Genomic DNA, 21,102 nt, shown 5'->3' with positions numbered 1-21,102 from the left:
ATACACCCACACTCATGCTTGTACCCACACCTTCACACACTCACACTCAAGCACACATGCGTTCACACACAGTCGTTTGCTCTCATACACTCACACCAACTGCACCCTTGATATTGAGCAAATCATTAGCCCCACAGTATCCATTTGCCCATGAATTGCTGGATAAGGCAGGTTCAAGACCTATTTGTGGGGCCCCTGCTACAGGCCACGTCCTCTGCTAGTTCCTGGGGATGCCCACGTGCAAGGCACAGCCTGTCCTCAAGGACACTGAGTCTGGTGTAAGAACTGTCTGCCCACACATATAATTGTTACAGATTGGATTCTGTCTCCCAACACTCATATGCTGAAGTGTTAACCCCATCTGCAATGACACTATTTTCAAATCACAGTCTGAGGCCACTAGGATGGGACCCTAATCCAATATGATCAGTGTCCTTATAAGAAGGGGAAATGTAGACACAGATGCACACAGACAGCCTGGCATGTGAAGACTAAGACTAAGCATCAGGGTGATGCTTCTACAAGCCAAGCAACACCAGAGATAACCAGCAAACTGCCAGAAGCTGGGTGAGATACATGGAACAGATACTTCTTCAAAGCCTCAGAGGGACCCAACCCTGCTGAAACCCTGATCTTGGATGTCTAGCCTCCAGAACTGTGGGACAGTCAGTTCTCTTATTTAGGCCTCCCAGTCTACACTGCTGTGTCATGGCCGTCCTATCAGACCAACACAGTCATCAAAGGATATTCACTGAGAATTTTCTCATTCACTCACCAAGTATTTCCCAAAATTCCACTACGTGCTTGAGCGTGGGCTCCCTGAAGGCAGAGGCCATCACTGGTTTATTCATCCCTAACTCGGAGTGCAGGTGCAGGAAACACTGCAGATAAATAGAATCAGTGGCTGCGAGAATCAAGGGAACCTTGGCACCAAGATGCTAGAAATAAAATCTGGGGGAGGCTTTTCACTGTGGTGGTGATGGATGAGGATGGAAATACCCTCAGAAAGTAGGATCATAGCCATAGACATGTGAACATCCCTGGAAATAAGTCAGATGAGATGCACAGCTTGTGTTTACATGACCGTTTTTTGTATGGGAGGTAAAATCCTTTTGGTTCGTGGATTTTCTAACTTATTCTGAATGTATCCATAGCCGTGTAATATAGTGATATTAAAAGCTATATTTATATTCAAATCCTTGTGCCCCTTCCTTTTGCCTACCTCTGCAGCAGCAGTGAGAAATCCTATGAGGTCACCCTCAGGGAAAGGAGGCAAAAAAATAAAAAGAATTGAGGATCAAAGTATTGGCTTTGAGTTCTTCGTAGACTTTTGTGAATCTCTAACAGAAACCATGGTATTGAAATCCATGGGTTTTCAACAGAAAATGTCAAATATCTGAGGAGACAAAAAAATGCCCTCCTTTTTTTTTAAAGTCCAGAAGCTGGTTTCCAATATCAAGAGCCTACAGCAGAAACCGGAGTGCAAAAGGCATGTGTGAAGGCATGATATCCATTTTTCCCATGGCAGCAGGCTGGAAGAGAATCAACAGGGGTCCCTGAAAAGGGCCCCAGGGTCCTGATCTTCAAACAAAAGAAGAGATGGGATTTTTGAAACCCCCAAAAGTTGAGGTGCATCCCAGGGTTCTTGGCTTCCCAGAGAAGCCTGAAGGCCAACATGGCCCTTGGACCATAGAGCAGGAATGGCCCATGGAATTGTCTAGACCTCCCGCTACCACTCAGAGCTCCTCGGGGATCAGGAAAACCACTCAGGGGCGAAGCCTCCCAGGGGGAGCAAGAAGGGTGGCGCGTGAGCCTGACAGCTGCAGGTCTCGGTGCGCTCTGGGCATCAGCATGGTGAAAGGTCACCCTGAGACCCTGGCGGGAGGTCAGCAGAGGCCAGCCAGGGCAGAAAGCTTCTCTAGACTCAGAAGGTTCCCAGGGCTAACGGAAGGGGGTGAAGAGGAGAATCCTGAGTTGACCAAGTAATTACCCAAAAAGAGACTGAGTCTAACCTGCATGCCCAGAAGTGAGTCAGTTGCCTTGACATAGCAGCGTTACTGTCTCCCTCACAGAGGCTCGTGAGCTAAGCAGAGTTTACTAAAAAGAAGAAGAAAGTACCCAGAAGTCTGTGGCCAGACATGGCTATGTATCAACTGTGGGTAATTTTGAGATTAAATCAAGCTGCTTGAGAAATACACTTGGAGTTTCTTGAATTTGCAGCTATTGTCAGGTAGACAGATTTAGCAATTAAACAGGCAGGATGCCCTTATATCATCTGGCAACCTTAAATCCTTGCCCCTGCCCCTTGCCTAGGGCTCAGGTAGAAACACCTTGCTCTTTGAGATATGTTGGTGGGAATCTCTGCGGATCTCACAGAGCCCCTGTTTCAGGATTTGCAAATGCCTAGCACATAAGCAACCCCTAAACCCATCCACCTCAACCCCTGTAGGGACAGACATCACAAATTGATTGCCAAGCCTCACAATTCTTTTCAGTCCAGCACACAAGACAGCAGCTACCAATTGACTGGAGTTAAATGCCCTCCTTGATTAAATCTGAATTCAGACTCAAAGAAGAAAAGGTAGCCAGTGAGTGACAGTGTCACGAACTGGAACCAGCTATCCCTGCTTCCAGCTGAATACTTTCTCTGCAGCCACAAGGTTCGGTTTTGCTGCATCTGTAGTTCCTTTGTGACCAGCATCACATCCCATGTGTGTGCAAGAGAGAGGACAGAGATTCACCACAGTCTGGTCAGCACCCCACCAGGGCCAGCCACAGGAGGACAGGTTGCCGCCCCACATGCTGACATTCAAGGATATCAGGAAATTTGTTCCAAAGCCACGATCCTGAGTTCAAATTCTAGCCCTTGCATTTTCCAGCTTTGTGGTCCTAGGCCAGCTACTTTTCTTCTTGGAGCCTCAATTTCTGCATCTGTCAGATGGGACAGTTAATATTACCTCACTGGGTTGCTGTGAGGATAAAATGAGGTGGTTTGTGGGAAGCCCCAGCACATATTAGATGTTCATGTTCATATTAGATATTCACAAAATGGTGTTGGTACCATTCAAGACCTCACAGGACAACTCTGGTGTCACTAAAATCCTCCCCTCCAGCGGCTGCTTTTCTTTCTTTGCATGTAGCGTTCCAGGGAAAGCATTGTATTTTGAGCTTTGTTAATGTATCATCTGCACCTAAGAGCAAACAAGAAAATGATGGCATAACAGGAAGGACAATCAGCATTGGAAGAGACCTAGAATTAAACCGAAGCTGCAGCTTTTCAGCCTGGGATGTTCTGCAGAGGCCTTGCCTAGCCAAGCCTCAGTTTTCTCATTTGTGCAATGGGCATAAGGATAGGAGGCCCTAGGGGCTCCGTAATGGTAGGGGAGAGGGTAGGCATGTGCATGCGGGCTCGGCTGGGCACTGTGAGCAGTGCTTTCACTCAGCATTCGGCTCATTTGCCAACAGCGCTCTGCTTGGCGCCTGGCCTGTGGCTGGCCAGGCCTCCCTCCGCTGGGTTTAGTGCTGGCAGTGAACTTGGCTGGAACGCAGGGCTGGAAGGAAACCGGCTCTGCCAGGCAGAGGGTGGGTGGGGCCTCTGAGCCACACATCACTGCAGACAGCCGTGGATCCTGTCCAGAAGGAGAGAAGCAGGGAAGCGGAATCCAGCCTCTCATTTCTGGGCTTCTCCTCCTTCAGAGGGCGGATATAATACAAAGTGAAAACTGACCTGGGCTGCTCTCCAACTTCCAGCCACTGAGGCACAGAGTGGGTGAGCCACCTGGCCAGGGTTCCCCAGCCAAGAAAGGGAGGAACCGGGACTCAAATCCAGATCTGTTAGATTCCCAAACCCAAGCTGTCAACCAGCTAGCCTGCCCTCTATGAGAAATATATAGAGTGTATCCAGAGGAAAAAAATATACTCTGGGTTGTACAGTGTAGCCTCTGATTGTTTCATTTTTCCTCCTGACACCAGTCAGTTCTCCAGTTCTCTGAAGCCAATTGGAAGTCCCACAATTCAGTTCAATTCTGCCACTAACTGCCAGCAGTGAGCATCAGACCCCACAGCTTTAAGGGTCAGTCCCACAAAGTGGCCCCGGTTCAGATGTCAGTCACCAGCACTGGGTCACTGGGTTACCCACACTTCTGCTCAACTTGGCTACAAATTTGGGAGTTCCCAAAACCTCCCACCCCCAAATGTCAATAATTCACAAGAACTCAGGAAAGTGTTTCACTTACCATTTCTGGATTATCATAAAGGACCCCACTGAGAAACAGTGGGATGGAAGAGATGCATAGGGCAAGGGATAGGGAAGGGGCACAGAGCATCTATGCCCTTTCTGGGAATGCCACCCTCCCTGCACCCCTCTGCACTCAACAACCCAGAACCCCATCATTTAGGGGTTTTATGGAAATTTCATTACATAGGCACCATTGATTGCATCATTGGCCACCAGTGTGTTTCCAGCCCCCTCCCCAGTCTGCGTGGGGCTGAAAGTTCCAAGCTTCTAATCAAGATGTACCCACCCCCATCCGGAAGCTGTCGGGGGTCCACTAAGAGTCGCCTCATTAGAACAAAAGATGCTCCTATCATCCTTACCACTCAGAAAATCCCAAGGGTTTTAGCAACTCTGGGCCAGGGATCAGGCACAAAGACCACATACCTTTCTAGGACACCACAGCCCCTTGTCATGTTAATGTAGCCACTCACTCTGGTAGTTTTAACTCTTACTGACCTCACGGGGGCTTCATAAAGATCAAATGAGTTTATGAACAAAAGTACTTAGAACAGTGCTGGAAACACAGAAAGACTTCTGTGAATGTTTATTTTTGCCATTATTGTTATTGTTTCTTTTATTATTATTATTATTATTATTATTATTATTATCCAAGGTCAATTTGCTACAGAGTGGCTGAGTTACATTTAAAGCCAGGTCTGTTTACTTTTTCCCCCATCCCTGTGTTCTTGCTACCAGGCCCATAGTTCCCAGAAAATCGGATATCACTTGGCAATCAAAAGGTAAATGATAATACTAATAAATGTATATATGGATTGATGCAGAGTATTCCATTTTTTGCTATGCCAAATAAGACACTTTATAAAAACAACTACCATCTATCACTGCTATAATTTCATCAAGCAAGTAAGTGCATGTTAATCCTAAAAGGTAGGGGGAAAACATGATCACAGAATAGAGGATAGCCCTTTAAATGAAATAATGTGGCTTTCTGAGCACTCTTTCAGTATTACCCCTCCCATTTCCCCATCCACCAGTGGAAACCTCATCAGAGGCCAGCCCAGGTTTTCAGGACAGCATTTTGAAAGATCTGCCTGCCCTGCCCCCATCCAAAGCTTTGTTGGGGTAGGGGGGAGGGAGTGCACAAAGGTTTGGGGTGTCAGAGCACGTTTCTAAAATAATGTGTTTTCAGAAAAGTGTCAGCTGATAAACAGCTGATAAAATGTATTTTTTTTCTTCCCCAGGTAACAGCACAAATTCAGCAAAACTAAAAGGATTTTTTATAACAATAATGTAATAAGAGACTCAGATGAGCTTATCTCATAATTTATGGGGGATGCATTAAATAGAAGCTGAGAAACACCTGGTATGAATACCAATATGGGAATAAGCCCCTGGGACTCAGACACACCTAAGCAAGCACTGATTTGCTTCTGCATGAGTCTTGCAGAGGCAGCAAGCACGGAGGGGGGTCTTTCTCTGCCACCAAGTGAAGGCAGCAAAACCTCAAGGCCAAGCCAGCTTTGGACGGCTGAGAGAACAGACCAAAGAGGTCTGAGGTTGGAGCAAGGCTCTCTGGTGATGGGGAAGGAGAGCCAGGGCCAGGCTTGCACGAGAAAGGGAAGCAGCCTCCGCCGCAGCTTGCAAAGCTTGGGTTTGCAGGACAGAACAATGGAAATGTGAATCCAGTTCCTGCAACCTCTTCCCTCTGGGTCTCAGCTTTCACGTCTGTAAAATGGGGTGGTGATAAGTGAGTCGAAGCATATGGCTCATTTTTAATGGATCAAAGCGCACTTCATAATCAAAAAGACAGACCCTGGTGTAGGGGCTGAGAGCAAGTTGCCCCCAAATGTGCCACTTGGGCAAGCAAATTGTTTTGAATTGAAAACAGTCAAAGCCCAAAAGACTCAGGAAGAAACCTTGACCTTATCCCTAACTGTCTAAGAAGAATTCAGATGGAGGAGCTGCCCCATGAAGACAGATATCACCATGGCTAACTACATTATAGTATGACCGAGGAGTGAAAGATGGGGGAATTTAGCAAGGTCTCCTTGTTAAAATCCCTCTCCACACTTTCATTGTTTCTGGAGGGTCCAGAAAACATTTTTGTTTTGCCAAATATTTACTCTTTTTCATCTTCCTGTAAATTGCTTTCCATGCCTTTGAAATCCCAGAACCCTTCCTACTTCTTAATTCAGGATGATATAGATCCCTTATTTTTGCCTGTGTTTGGAACCTCATGTCTGTGAATTCCCCATATGTATGTGTGAAATTAAATTTGCATTGCTACAGATGTTATAGATACTACAAAGCTAATTCAGGAATACTATGAACAGTGTTAGCACAATCAATTCAACAACTTATGTAAAATGGACAAATTCCTTGGAAAATGCCATCTACCAAAATTCACTCAAGAAACAATAGATTGCTTGAACAGATCTGTGTATGTCAGAGAAGTTGAAATTGTAGTTAAAAACCTTCCTTCAAAGAAAACTCCAGGTCCAGACCACTCCCCTGGTGAATTCTACCAAATATTTAAGGAAAAGAAGCAATACAATTAAACACAAATATTTTTCAGAAAATAGGAAAAAAGGGAACTTCCCAATTCATTCAATGAGGTTGGCATTCCCTTGATACTAAAACCAAAGGCATTACAAAAGAAGAAAACTTCAGATCAACATCACTCATGAATATAGGCACACAAATTTTAAATGAAGTTTAGCAAATCAGATCCAACAATATAAAAAAAGAGTAATACATCATGAACAACTGTGATTTGTGCCAGAAATGCAGGATCAATTTAAAATTTGAAAGCCCATAAATGGAACGCACAATACTGAGAGACAAAAAAAAAGAAAATGAAGTAATATTGATAAATGCAGAAAAAGCATTTGACAGAACTGAACTTAACATCCATTCCTGATAAAAACCCTCTTCAAATCAGGAATAGAAAGGGATTTGACTTGACCAAAAAACATACAGGTAACACCATCCTTAACGGTGACAGAGTGAATGTTTTTCCTCTTTGATGGGCAGGCAGTGGAGCAAGGCTATCCACACTCATCAGTCCTAGACAGGACAGTGAAGAAAAAAATGTTAAGCATATAGATTGGAAAGAAGGAAGTAAAACTAACATTATTTGCAGAAGGCCTGATGATCTCCATTGAAAATCCTAAGGATTTTTTACAAAGAAAGAATCCTAAGGAATCAGCAAAGAAGCTACTAGAAATAATAAGTGAGTTTAGCAAAGCCAATACACACAAAAAAATGAATTGTATTCCCATAAACTAGTAACAACTCTTTGGACATTGAAGTTAACGAATACTACCACTGTAACATGAAAAATATGAAATACTGGTGATAAATTTGACAAAAGATATTCAAGATCTGTACTCTGAGAACTATACAATATTGTTGAGAGAAATTAAAGAAGGCATAAATAAATGGGAAGATAAACAGCCATGCTTATGGGTCAGAACATTTAATATTATTAAGATATCACTGTGCTCACGGTAATCCACAGATTCTGTGCTATCCCAATTAAAACCTCAGCGGGCCTTTTTGCAGGAATGTACAAAAAGATTATATAATTCATATGGAAAGGCAAAGAACCTCAAAGAGCAAAAATAATTTTGAAAAAGAAGAGCAAGGGTGGAGGACTTACAGTGTTTAATATTAAGATGCATTAGAAGGCTATAGTAATCAAGACAGTATCAGTGTGGTTTGGCATCAAGACAGACATTTAGATCAATGCAATAGAATGGAGAAGTCAGAAGCAGACCCACACATATATAGTCAATTGATTTTCAATGAAGTCACCAAGGCGATTCAGTGTGGAAAGGACAATCTTTTCATTATATGGTGCTGAAACAATTGGGACAGCCATATTAAAAAGAAAAGAAAAGAAAATCTTGACTCTTACCTCAAACCATTTACAAAAATTATTCAGATTAAATCACAGACCTAAATGTAAGAGCTGAAATTATAAAACTTCCAGGAGAAAGTGTAAAAGAAGAATCTCTGTGGACTTGGTTTTGGCAAAGATTTTTAAAATACGATACAAGAAAACACAACCTTTGAGAGACAATATTAATTAGTTGGATGAGATCAAAATGTAAATATTTCGCTCCTTAAGATACACTTATGAAAATGAAAAAGCAAACCGCAAACTGGGAGAAAACATTTATGAAACACATACCCAACAAAGGTTTTGTCTTTAGAATATATAAAGAACTCTTACAATGCAATGATTTAAAAATACAAAAGGAAATTTTAAATGGGCAAAAGGACTGAACTCTATTTCACCAAAGAAAATATGTGGGTGGCAAATAAGTGCATGAAAAGATGCTCATGATCATTACCTGTTAAGGAAATGAAAATTAAAACCACAATGAGCTATCACCACATGGCTATCCACTAGAATGGCTTGGTAGAAAATTGGGTTATAGCAAGTGTCCACAAGGATGTTAAGTGACTGGGACTCTAGTGGAAATGGTAAATGATACAACCACTTTGGAAACAGACACATATCATGTGATAGAGCCATTCTTCTCCTAGGTATTTTAAGAGAAATGGAAACTCACAAAGACTTATACACAAATCCTTGCAGCAGCTTTATTTCTAATAGACCAAAAGTAAACAGCCTGGATGCCCATCAACCAGGTGAATGGGAAGATAAGCAGTGACATATCCATGCAGTGGAATACCACCGGATCCTTGCAATTTATCTAGTGTATTTCAGCACTTTCCTTAACAGTATCAGAACATCAGGGAAGCCTACGTGGTGTCATAACACTTAAAATAAAATACTCTGGAGGTAAGGTAGGCCTCCCTTATCTGTGAAGGATATGTCCCAAGACCCCCAGTAGATGCCTGAAACTGTGGACAATGCCATACCATATATATATATATCATATATACAGGATGTTTTTTCCTATACATACACACCTATGATAAAGTTTAATTTATGAATTAGGCACAGTGAGAGATCAACAGTAACTCATAATAAAAGAGAAGAGTTCTAACAATATACGTAATAAGAATTATGTGAATGTATCTCTCTCTCAAAATATCTTACTGTCCTACACTCACCCTGCTTCTTGTGAGGATGTGAGGTGGTGAAATGCTGACGTGATGAGACGGAGTGAGTGAATGATGGCATCGTGACACAGCGTTAAGCTACTCTTGACTATCTGACGATCTGTCAGAAGGAGGATTGCCTGCTTCCGGACTGCAGGTAAGCGAAACCTCAGAAAGCAAAACCCCGCTGATAGAGGGACTATTGTATCCACATTTCTTTACAGACCCACCCCAGGCCTTTGTACTCTCTGCAACCAGAGCCCGTATCTCCATCCCGATTAGGGGAACCAGTCTCATTTCCATGTAGTCACACGTGGTTTTATTTGTTTCAGTATATCCTATTCTTTAAAAATATAAGTAAGCATGATTACATCTTCACACCTTTGCAGAATGGTGAGAAAATGTTATTTGTCTAACCACCTATAGGAGTTTTGACTTGGGAAATATGGTTATTGGGTTTGGTTTGTATTCTTACCTCCCCTTCGCTTAGTGTGTCTTTTTCCTCATTTTGGATCCTCAGAATCATGGTATTATCTCTTTTTGTATCTGCTGGGGAGAGGTAGCACATTACTATGTTATAAGGTAATGTGGGTTCAAAACTTGGCTCTTGCACTTACCAGCTGTGTGGCCTTGGGCAGATGACTTAACCTCTCTGTGCCTCTGTTTTTCTCACTTAGAAAATGGTAATAACTAGAGTACTACTTCCAGGAGCTGCTGAGAGCATGTAAAGCCCTTAACATTGGGCCCATAATTGGTGGGCAATAATAATATATGCTATTCCTATTGCATGAACCCAGTTTCAGGAAAGGGTCTAAAGGTCTGATTCACCTCATCACACCATTTTAGGACAATCAGTCTCAAATCTCAGACAGAGATTATATTTTGACATGGCATGGTTACAGAAAATAGATTCTAACTGGGATTTCAGGCATGATCACACCCGGCTGGGTAGAAGAGGGGCTAGGGGCAGGTACTACCGTCTGGAACCAAGCTGTGACTTAATCACAAAGTATATCGGAAGCACATGGTATATCATGAAAATCGGCATTTCTGAAGGGCGGGCCTGGAGTCTGCATTTTAACAAACCCTCCAGCTAATTCTCATTTCCAAGGACGTTTTAGCATCCCTACCTATGGCATGCATGTCGGAATACAAACTTTTTTCACTGTCTCTTGCTATTACATCCTTATATTTCTTTCTCCTAAAATTCTTTCCTTTATTGTGGAGGGAGAGTGATACTTAAAAATAATATTCTTAATTCCCTGGAATTTCTTTTCTTATTTTGTTCTTTTCAGGACTTGTGTGGATGCATCTTTAATTTTTATACCTCTGTAGTAATATACACGTAGAATTGTGTATCCTGCATCCAGTTATACTGTGTGCATTAATTCACCCTGTTACCTGGTTTCTCTCATGCCGTCTCTTTCTCACCCCAGGCTTCTCTGTCAGGTGACCATCTAATGTGGACTAGATAGGTACAGGCCTGTGTCCACACTCACACCATCTTGTTCAATATACAGTTATGTATATTAAATTTGGGGAGCTTGGTATATCTTTGGTTTCTCTTAATGTATGTATTTTATAAGCATTCTGGAATATTTTTTTCTGAAATCTAGGTGATCCAAGACAATCTCAAAGGATGCAGTTAGGCCATGTTTGTGCTTAAGCTCCATGTAAGATCTCTGTAGTGGAGAAGGTTGCTTTACCTTAATGAGGATCATATTTACTCTTTTAGCCTCACCTGCAGTTATTGGATGAGCTCAGGTCTCCTTAGTTCATTACCACCATTAGTGCCTGTCAATACAGGGAGTGTGCCTGAAATGTACAAGTGCTGGGAGCAACAGAAGTCCCTTCTCTTTTAGCAGAGAGTAGCTCAGGCCTGCAAGGTGCAGGGCTGGGTCCTGATCCCACTGCAGCCTGGGTCTCTCCCGAGGCTTCTTTTGTCTCATCTAAAAAAATAGGCCAAAGCAGCTTCTCTCCCAGTACGCCCTACAGACCACCTGCTTCAGAATCACATAAACAGCCTTGAAAATGCAGGTCCCCAGGCCTCACCCTGAGCCCATTGAACCCCAACCTGGAGTGGGTCCCAGGAATCTGCATGTTTAACAAGTCTTAGAGGTGCATCTCTGGAATGTTAAAGGCTAGGAACCCCAGATCTCTAAACTCCTCTTTGTTCTTTCTCAGGCGGGAAGAAGTGAATCCCAGCTAGCCAGTGCGGTCCTCATCTGCTCCTGCAGGAGCTACACCACGCTCCAGGGAGGGGGCTCACTGACCCCTGGCTGCCTGTTTAGCTGCTGTGTGGCCTCCCACAGATCATGGGCAGAAGCCAGAGTGACCATGACTGGCCTGTCCTAAAACATGTCAGACTGCCGGAACTGCTGCAGGCCTAGCTGGACCTCAGATCTGCAGAGGACCGACTGATAACTGTCCAGCATCATCTTTCGTCCCTATGGGAACCTGTCTTGCTTCCTAGAGCCTGAGATTAAAGCTGAAATCCCAAGCACCCAGAACCTACCAGGGGCTTAGTACACGTTTGATGAATGAATAGAGTTGTGAGTGATACTTGGAGCATAGTAGCTATTTTAAATGCTATTATGGTAGATGCATTTGTAGTCCACCGCTCTGTATCCCTTCAGCCCTGCACATTCCATTGTGCTGGCCTCCAAGTGTTGGCATCTGCATCTCTTTGCTGGAGGGCTTTTTCCACTAAATAGAGCAGAAGTCCTGGGGAGCTAGCTCAGGCCCTCCAGCAGTCCTGGAAACAAGGACTGATTGAAGTGGGTGTATAAATAACGCAGCTCCGTCCCCCCTACCCCCGACACACACACACTCAGGAAGACGACTGAGTCATGGGTGTCCCAGAGGCCTCCAGTGAGTTAGAGCCCCGGTTGCCCACAGCGGTCACGTCCCAAATCAACTACTTGAGCTCAAATCCTTACTCTACGGTCAGCTTCTGAGGAACTCCATGCTAGGATGGTTGTTGACTGATATTTAATAAATGGAGCTAGAAGACTAGAACACTGTACATGTAAAACATAGTAAGCCTTTGCCGAAAGTTGCTGAATGAATGGCATTCAATGAGTGGATAGCGTTCGAGTTAGACCCCTACAAATCTAGTAGTTGAGTTTCTGGTATAAAAATGTGGTTTGAAAGGGTGACTGGACGAATGAAAGAATAATCATTGAATGGAGTCAAGAGCTATAAATCTACCTCCTGGTATATAGTCAGTGCTTAATAAATGCTTTTCATAAGGATGGGAGGGAAAGAGGGAATAAAGAAAAAGGAAGTAAGGGAGAGAGAAAGGAGCCTTGGAGGCTTAGAGCCTCAAATGACCAGGTGCTGAGCATCGTTAAGGGGCTGTGAGATCCCACGTGGTCTGGTCCCTGCTTAGACCCCAGTGTCATCCGGCACCACTCACTCCTTTCTGATAACGCTGTGCATCACCCTCTTTTCAGCTCTGGGTCCCCTCAAATGCTGTTTCTTTAGCCAGGAACAATCTCCTATTAATGATCTACTGCCTACTTAATTCCTGAGACTCTTAACATCTCAGCTAAAAATCGGCTTCCTTGGGGAAGCCTCCCAGACTTCTCCATCATGTTACATGTATTTATAACTATAATAGTTCTCACATCACCCGTTAATTCCCCCTTAGGTAATTAGTTATTTAATAACTAATTCTTCCCAATGGGATGGAAACTCCCCTGTATTCCCAGTGCCCATCACAGGACCTGGCACATAGTAAGTGCTCAATAAATATTTGATGATGATACAGGCATTACCTGGCCCAGCTTTAACTTTAGAACCGAGTTTTTCCTGGGCAAAGTCATGGTTCCAGGAACTGTCACCCACATACATACTGTTCCCATCCCTGTAGCACCCCAAACCAGCCAAATGGCAAAATGCACCCAAAATCTGGGAAAAGCTGTCAACAAGTGATCTTAGAATAGTAACAGCTTCTGTCCCAGCCAGCACTGTCCCAGGCAGCTTAATTATGGTAATTAGGACCCACATTAAAACATGATTATAACATAAAATTGGAATTAGCCATATAACACATCCAAATTCTTCGGTATGTTTATTGATTTTCCTCCCCTGTTAATCAGAGGACTGCAGTTAATTCGGATAGATCTGGTATAATTAAAGCTGAGCCCGTAAATGCTAGTGAAAATTCTAATTAGCATCTGTCTTTTGTTAAGGACAGCAAGGTGGGGATGTATATTTTTACGGGGAACATAATCTGGGCATTCATGTTCCTTTTTTGGATGCTAGGTGGGGCAGGCCATGCTGTGCTCATTCCTTCTTAACAGCTGTCTTGAAAAAAACATGCAAGTCATAAAGACATCTAAGAAATGCCTAAACAAGAAATAATGATGGGTTTAAAGAAAAACAATTAGTTGAACTTTGTAATTGGACCAATTGAATTGAATTATTCTCTTTTCTGTATGGTGGAATGGCTTTAAAATTAGGCAAACTTGAGCTTACATCCTGATTCTGCTATTTACTAGCTGTGTGATGTTGAACAAGTTTCGTTTTGCCTCTCTGAGTCTCAGTTTTCTTGTCTGTGAAATGAGGATAATGGTAGAGATAATGGTGATTGGGAGGATTAACGAGATCACAAATTTTTCAACATGAAGCAATGCTTTATTAATTAGGAGTGGCTATCATCTTCATCATCATCATCATCACCGTTATCGCCACCATCGTCACTGTTATCACCATTAGCATCATCATTATTATTTTCATCCAGTGAAGAGGAGACCTTCGCAATGCTTGCTGCGGCCCTGGTGGGCTTCACAGTGTAGTGGAAACACCATGACTTCGGATTCAGGTAGCCCTCTAACCTGTGCCGTGTATAAGGCATACAACTTCAGGCACGTCATTGTATTCTTCTCGGTTTCCTTATTTGCAAGATGAGCATGTTTTTCAAGGAGGTGTCGGGGATGTGATTGGGACGTGGATCATGCCTGTTATGGAGCTAGCCATTTGAGCAGTGCTGATTCTCCACCTATGCCATCCAGTCTCGTCCCCTCAGCAGGTTGCTTTTAAGGTGGTATATCTCAGGCATGTATAGAATATTAAATAAAGGGTCTCCAGCTATCTAATCTCCAGCCTTCACACAGAGGCCTCTCTGTACTGCCTCCTACAAAGCCATGTGCCACTGTCATGGTCTTAATTGCTGAGAAGTGTTTCTGTCATCTGAAGGTGTGGAAGAAACAGTAGAGCTCATCAAATATTCCATATGCTCTCCTACATTTCCCAGGCTCCCTTGCAGTTAGAGTGAGGCCGTGTGACTACTTCTGACCAATAGATTGCAAGCAGACATGCGTCACTTCCACTTGCCAGAAAACCACCTGTAGAGATAGCAAAACTACAAGATTCAAGTGACCTAGATCATCAAGTCACTGCAGGGAGGACAACTGAATCCTCACAGGCCTTTTGTGAGTGAAAAATAACAGCTGTTGCATTAAGCCACCAAAGTTTTGAAGTGTCTTTGTTACAGCAGTGTAACCTAAACTATGCTGATTTGTACAGTGATTGGTCTCTGCAATCAAGTTCCCTTTCTTATTTGTACCTCTTGCTCTAAAGGCTTGAGGGTTAGTCCATTCCCAGACTGATATCCTTCTTCCAGAACAGATTTGGGGTAGACTGGAGGGGAAGTAAGACATCTAAGTTCAGAGATTCTCCATGATGCTCATGATCCTCTATGCAACCTACAGCTGGTCCCTGACTGCTCTGATGGCTCAGGTGGCTGGGAGGAAGAGACATTGAAACCCAGACATCAGCGTCCTTGCATGGCTAGTTCTCAGCCACATAGCATCCCACACATACTGAGGTGCCCAATGGAATTGGTATGTCAAGTGTCATGGATATCTCTTATTTTCCCCTGACCAGAACTCACATTCATCTTATTTTGGTATCAGAACCTTAGCTTTGTTTTGAGAGCCACTCCTGGGATGCCAGCCTGGTAGGCTTGTCAACCATAAGGCTTTAACCTTCTCTGCCCAGAGGTGGACACATGACCCAACCTGGACAGTGAGTCACATCAAATGCAGCCTCTTTAAAGGACTGGGGTGGGTCTCTGTCTTCTAGATCCCTAGAGCTGCTATAGTATTGTCTTCAGACCCACTTTTCCCATTCTTCTTTGGTCTGTGGGATACTTGCATCCTTCTAATAAAGGCCTTCCACATTTTCCTGGCTGAATTTAACCATCATCAGCTCCTTTCATTAAAGAATCCTAAGTAATACATGGTTGTGAGTTTCATCCAATGTCAACAAAGCCCCTATCATGGGCTAGGTGCTGTGCTGGGCTTTATTGCCCTATTATTCTAAGTTTGGAATGAATTTTATGAGTGAAGGACTAAGAAAACATAACTGAGAAGTTAAGTGAAATATGGATTCATTTATTCAATCAACAAATATACTGTGAGTACCAATGATAGGCAAATGCACTTCTAGGTGCTGGGAATGCAGGAGTGAACAAAATAGACCAAAATTTCCCCCCTTGTGAGACTGACGTTCTAGTTGGAGGAGACAGATGTAAATAATGCATAAATAAAAATAAGGAGTCGGCAGATGCTCAAAGTGCTATAGGAAGAAAGCCAGCAGGTCAGGAGGATGGGGAATGCAGAGGGTGGGGAAAAGAGGGATTGCAGTTTAAAACCCATTGGTCAGGGAAGACCTTACTGAGATTAGAGCAAAACCAGGAAAATAGAATTCTGTGTTCTCTTGTTCTTGTTTCCAAAATCCATTTTGCCGGTGACTTGTTTTATAGGGCTGTTATGGGGACAGGACCTGACACTTAAAAAGTACATAAAAAAAATTAGCTGGAGAACAAGTGCAAAGAAGCCATTTGGACACCAAGTCCACGCGGAGTGTGTGGGGAGTGCCAGCATTCACGCCCATCCTGAACCATCAGCCTGGGGCTGCTGCATCCCAGCAGGGACAGAGAAAGCCCCTCCTCCTTCAGGCCCCAGAAACTGCAGAGGCTGACGCTTCACAGGGGCTGGGCTGCAATCGCCAGACGCCCATGCCCATCCCCGGATGCTCTAATTAGGGGCCTGGGGCAGTCTCAGCTGCTGGTTGCTCCTGCTGGTCCTGCTACCCAGTCACTGCTCAGGTAGAACTGGGAGGGAGAGAGGAGGAAGAGAAGGGGGAAAAAAATAGAAAACAGTGCACAGAGAGGAAGATGGGTGCACAACCCAAGCCTGAAAGAGGCAAAGGGAGCTCCCCTGCAGTGGGCTTTATCTCAGGCAGGCAGAGTAAGTCCAATCCCTCCCTGCTGCCCCACTCCGCCTCCATTCCAGAATTGCTCAAGGGCATGGGCTCTGCATAGAGGTAGACCTGGGTTCAAATCCTGTCTTTGCCATCACCTGAACATGTGAATGGGGTATCGCACCACTTTTGGAGTTTCAATTTCAACAATGCCAGCTTGACACGTTAAAGTGAGGATTTATGATGTGATTCAGGGAAAAACCCCAGCCACGTGCCCAGCACATAGCATGGGGGCCTTGGCTCAGTCTGGGCTCTGGGTCCTTGGCCTCAGCCCCCAGGAGACCCTGGTTGGCATATTCACAGAGAACCACACTTACAGCTCTGATCGGAGACCTCGAGCCCAGTGGCTCTTGGCCCCAGCTGCACACTGGGACCACGAGAGAAACTTTACAGAAAACAGATGCCTGGGCTCACTCCTGCAGAGTCTGACATGATTCACTTGGGGTACGGCCTGCGCATCTCAATTTCTGAGAGCTCCCCACGTGATCCCAAGATGTGGAAAAAGTTGAGAAGCACTGCTTTGACCCAGGACTTTGATTTCAATCCCCACATTTATTCCAAAAGAATGAGACATACTCAGACACCATGCCTTTAGGCAGCCTCTCAGATCATCTCAAATTTTTTGTCTAATTTGGTTTGACAAGCATTTGCTGAGCATCTACCAGGTTCCTAGCACACTGTTAGACACTAAATAAAGCCCTGTTTCCTCCCTCAAGTAGCTTGGTGTCTGGGTGACCATGCCATGAATAGATGCTGAGCTTGAAGGGACATGGAAGCAGGGAACAAAGGATCCATCCAGACTGGGGGATGGGTGGGAAAGGAGGGGGGTTTCAGAGCCACACATAAACTTCAACTTGAAAAAACAAGTAGCAGTTGGCTTGGCAGAGATGTGGAAGGAAGAAGGGTAGCCCAGGTGGCCGGAACAGCATGAGCACATGTGTGTCTGTGTGAAACATCAAGTGGGAGGGACAGGATGAGGGGAAAAAGGCTCACCTACTGTCACATCTATGTGACAGGAGGACAAAGGGCAGATGGAGAAGCCAGAAAATAGAAGCCTTACAGCCAAGCTGAGACCACTAGCCTTCATATTCTGGGCACTAGGGAGCCCTGGGAGGTTATAGGGTAAGAGGCAGACTTTATCCTGTGCATAAGAATTCAGGATGCGGCTGTGGCTGAGCACTAGGGAGCAGGGTATGTGGAGAAGGAAAAGTCTTTGTTTGGCGATTTTCCCCCTAACAATTTTATTCCATTCCCTTCCATCATGTAGAAGCTTGAAGTTATCAGGAGACCATCACTGCCATGGCAACGGTAAGGGAAACAAACAATGCACGCATTGTATAAAATTGTCTATAAAGGCTGTTTATTTTTCATACCATTATTTTAATAGGTGGGGATGGCAGTGATGGGGTGGAGAACAGCAGGCTTTAATGGTGCTGCTAACATCGCCTTTTCTCGAAATGACTTGAAATGCTCACAGACATTCAGACGTTGGCACTTAGATCATGTCTCTGGCAGGGAACTCCTGCTGGTTTAGAATCTCACTGCCGGGAAGCATCACCTGTTGCCGGATCCGAAAGGCAGGGTAGCCGAACGGTTATATACTTGAGCCAGAGGTCAGACAGCCCTGAGTTTGGGCCCCAGTTCTGTCCCACTTACTGATAGATGACCATTGGCAAATTCCCTCACCTCCTCTGAGCCTGTTTACTCATCTGCAAAGTGGCGGTTCATTCATTCATTCATTCATTCATTCAATATTGAACAAGACTCCTTTGAAAACCTCCCACAGGCTTGGTGCTGAAAAAGGTCCTGGAGCTTAAGTTCTAGATGGAGAAGTCAGATAACACATCTATAAACACGCATGAGTAAGTAAGAAAGATGCTTTTAGATAGTGATACTTGCTAAGAAGGATATAAAACTGAAAAAGTTCTCTCTGAGGAGGTGGCATTCTAGCTGACCACAGAAGGTCAAGAAAGAGCCAATTGTGTATCTATCAGGAGGAAAGGGCTTCCAGGAAAGGGGTACAACAGGAGCAGAGGCCTGAGAGGCACATCTGGATTTGGAACATTTGTCTGTTCTATAAAGGGAATCACAAGATAAGGTCAGAGAGGAAGGGGGACGCCAGTCCAGAGGATCCTACAGTCAAGGGTAGGAGTTTGGCTTATGATAATACAACCTCCTAGAGCAGTTGTAAGGATCAATGAGAAATCAGTTGATAAGCTCTAAGCCTTGCTTTAAAATGTCAGCTTTTATTCTCCCTGGGATAGCTATAGTAGGACCCACCATCTCTTGGTATGGAAGCTGACATCACAGAATTGCCAAATTTCAGAAATGGGAAGGCTTTAAGAGATCATTTTTCCTAATTATTTTCCTTTCTCATGTGGGTGAATTAAGGATCAGAGAGAGCAAGGGACTTGCAGACATCACACAGGAGTTAGTGGGGAAGCTTCCAAGCTCTCTGTCTTCCACCCACTGTCGCTTGGGCTCCTGAGTTCAGACACATCCATGATCTCTAAAGGGGAAATTCCTTGGCTTCTGTTCCTGGTGATGCTGGGCAGAGCTTCCTTCTGCAGGACAGTGTGCAGTGATGGAAAAAACACAGACCATCTGAGCCTCAGAGGGTCCTCAGGCACTAGACCTCTTCTCCCCACCCTCCTTTGTAAAGGCTGGGCTTTGGCCAAGGAGCTGGGAAAAAGGTTAGGATATCGGTCAGCAGGGACCTGATGCAGCTTGACCTTTTCAGTATTCCATACGGAAGACAGTGGCGAGGTTGGAGATGAGGATGACCAGCTAGAGACTGTTTCTGTAATCGAACAGAGCAGCACTGCCTTCATTAATTTCTAGTGAGGCAAGTCCCATGAAAAATAGGTTAAATTGGCCAAGTCCCTGATGAGCTTCGGAGTTTTACTTGTTCTGTACTCTGAACCCAAGCTGGGCTTTCTTTTGGGTCTAGACATACACAAATACACTTAATAAGCCCTAGCAGAAATGAGTATGCTTTTATGGCATTTGGACAGTGTCTTTTCACTTATGGTCTGCATAATACAGTATAATTGCTCCTGTTAATTGAGCACCTACTACAAGATGGGCACGTAGTTCAGCAATGAGCATGCATCCCCCTCTCTTACCATTACAAAACCCGTAGAAAGTAGTTTACTAATATCCCTCACTTTGTACAGACAAGGAAATTGAGGTTTAAAGGTATCATTTCCAGGAGGATGCTCTGACTCCAACCCAGGCATGTCTGATGCTGAATGAACCTGCTGCATCCAAAGGACACAGGTGCTCGTGCGATCATCAGACATGAAAGTCTGAGAATGGCCCATAGGTGCCTGCTGCTATGAAGACATAGGCTGTTCTTTATGGTTTGAAAAGCATACCCATCCATTTATAATGCCAACAGAGTGTATAAATATGCACAGTATCTTTAATTGATTTTTTTCTCACCTTTGAGGCCCAAAAACATAAACACAGAAAACCTCCCAGTTGAGTTTGCGGGAACCTGCCTGTGGGGTCTTATCAGACCCTATATGCTTGTCTTGCTCCTTCAGTCTCCCTCACCTTCCAGACAGGGTACTGCTTTTCCTTCCCATCTGGCCAGACAAGGGTCTGGAAAAGGCACATCCATCCTGCAGGTTCACTTTGTTTCCTGTAAACTTTCAGTTTGAAAATAAAGGCATTGCCTTCCTGTGGAATCTCTGCTAGGCACGGGCCCTTCTCAAGAGCCAGAGCAGGCGGTATAGACAGATCAAGCACTGCCAAAGAAACCAAAGAGATGCAATTGCTGCTTTCTAGGCAGTGTGGACTCACTGGATGGGCGTGGCTGCGTCGCAGTCCATCATTCCCTTGTTAACCTCTGGCCTGAGTGATGTGATGTAGGCTTCCTGCATGTTCTGAAGAAAGTTGTGAAGCTTCCTACAAGTTATGAGGACCTGGTTGAAAACAGACAGTGTTGGTGGGACACTCTGCCTGCCCTCCAGGATGGATGCATGGATTTGTCTCCCGGACTCTGGGCTCTACTCCTGCTGGGACCTTTTCTTTTTCTCTCTTCCTCTCTTTGAAAGTATCTCCTTTTGTATTTCAGTTTTACTCCAAGACAAAAAAGATTTCTTGCTCTCTAATTTTCCCCTAGTGATAAAGAGCTTTCCAACACCAGATGTTCCCTGGGGGAAGAAATGAGATTCTGGGCTTGGGTGGGGCGGCAGTGTGAATAAGAATGGAAATTTCCACCATTGTTGTTGGTGGAGAGAATGATGGAGTATAGACTTCCTGGTGAAGGCAAAATCAAGCCCTGGTGAATTATGATGTGCACAGAGAGAAGAAATGGCCTCCTCCTGGACCAATTTTTACTGCATACGAGCTGATTTACCAAGTGGCAACATGTAAGGTAGACAGATTTGTGAATGCATATTATCTACCGTCACTGCAGAGAAGCTGGGCCTCTCTTGCCTGGGCAGCTGTGAGTAGCAGAAATCCACACTGACACCAGAATCTAGGCCAGAGGGGCCCGTGGTAATAGG

Source organism: Manis pentadactyla, chromosome 14 (genome assembly GCF_030020395.1).
Source record: "Manis pentadactyla isolate mManPen7 chromosome 14, mManPen7.hap1, whole genome shotgun sequence".
NCBI lineage: Eukaryota > Metazoa > Chordata > Mammalia > Pholidota > Manidae > Manis > Manis pentadactyla.
This window is presented reverse-complemented; position numbering follows the sequence as displayed.